The following is a 1,814-nucleotide window of genomic DNA, read 5'->3' on the forward strand; positions in this document are numbered from 1 at the left end:
GGACCCCTTGTTGAACAGATGTGCACTCTGGGCCCAGGGATCTAGGGCCCACTATGGCCACTGACCTTAGGAAGTGCTCACAGGATATGATGATCTGGTGTATCAGGGCTGGAGACTTAAGTTTCTCAGGTGAAATGAATGTGTGCTTTCATCCATGGCACAAGAAGAGATAACAAACTGGGGCCTGGCCACACAAGCCTTGGTGGCCACAAGGAATTTGGATGTTATTCTAATGAAAAAAAGACCATTTCCGATTTTCTTTGCCCCTAGTCTTTTTATGAGAATCTGTGTAGGAAGACATTATGTTGGATTGTGGTAATTATATATGTCTGTTCTAAAATGCTGAGGCATCTTTGAAGGGGTTGTTCTAAGTGGAAACGTTCCTTTCATCCTGATCTCTTTAGCTCCTAGGAGCTGTCAGGCCTTAGTCCCTGCTCCTTTGTGCCGCCCAGTGAAAGCCACCTTTTGTTTTCTCTTCCTCATTAAAAGGCACATCAAAACCAGAAGATCCTATTCTTCAGGACCATTTCTGGGGTGCAGTGTCCTCAACCATCAAGGGAAGCTGCAGCTGATACTGGAGTCTCTGCCTTCACTTGCTTCGAAGCCTGTCATGTCCGATAGGAAGTCTGCCTCACTCAGTACCAAGTGTGTTTCTACTCAAATACAAGTTTTCCTGTTTTGCTTGGTACCTTATCACTCTCTGACCCCATCTGATCTCCTTCCAAGCCGGATGCCTTTAGCTGTCTCCAGGAGACTCTCAAGTTAAGCTTTGTCTGCAGCACTTTCTCTTGGCACTGGACAGCAGGTGACTTGGCTCAGGTTTGGGTGACAGTGTGGGGTAGTACAGCATCAGAGACAGAGCCTTGAGTTTAAATTAATGCAGAATATATGAGCAGGAACCAACAGGAAAGAAAAATAGAATATTCCTTTGGGGTACATTTTTCTTCTCATGGGGCTTGCCCTTGAGAACAAAACATATCCTGGCTGGGGAGTAGCTTCTCCTTTGATAACCCCTTCTTTTTCTACGCAGTCAGAACCCTAACACCTGTTTTATTTTCCACCTGGCAGGCAGCATTCGGAAGCATGAACCCTCAGCATTGCATATAATGGTTGTGCAGTCTTGGGGAGAGGGGCATTGTTTAACACTACTTTCTCATCTTTAAAATGGGAGGAAATAAGAAATAAGACCTTAAAGAGTTGTGAAGATGGTCTGAAATGGCAGCTGTAGAGAGCCAAGCACCGTGAGTAACAGATGTGCAGCGCCGTGGAGACAGCCCTGGAGACGCAGCTTCCTCTGCCCTTAACTGAGTGGAAGACACCAGGTCCTGCACGAATGGGACCAGGCAGGAGCAGAGCAGCAGGTCCGGGCGCTGTCAGGCACTGGAAACTACTGAGCCAGTGAGGACTGGGAATGGTTGCTTTACTCCAGAAGACAGGGACACCAGGAAAGTGTAGTGTTTGAAAATCAGATGTGACTTAAAAATGAAAAATAAAAAAGGAGGGGCTCATGGAGTGGTAAAGTCCTTTATTTCTATGTTTTCTGTGGAGACTCTTCCCTTTTGGAAGCTTTGATTTTGACTGTCTGCCTGTTCTCAGGAATTTGAGAACCTCTGTAACTTGGGAGAAGATCACTTCTGGGTAGCAGGGACCAGGGCCTGATTGTCCCTTAAAAGCATATAGCCTTGGGGGCACTTTAGGACATGGCCTGGGAACACATGGCTGACTGACCATGCCCTCTGGCAGGTGGCACAGGGACTCAGCCTGGGCGTGAGTGGGTGTGTGCCTGGCTTTCTGGTGAAGGGCTTCCAGAGTCT

Source organism: Galeopterus variegatus, unplaced genomic scaffold (assembly GCF_000696425.1).
Source record: "Galeopterus variegatus unplaced genomic scaffold, G_variegatus-3.0.2 Scaffold2434, whole genome shotgun sequence".
NCBI lineage: Eukaryota > Metazoa > Chordata > Mammalia > Dermoptera > Cynocephalidae > Galeopterus > Galeopterus variegatus.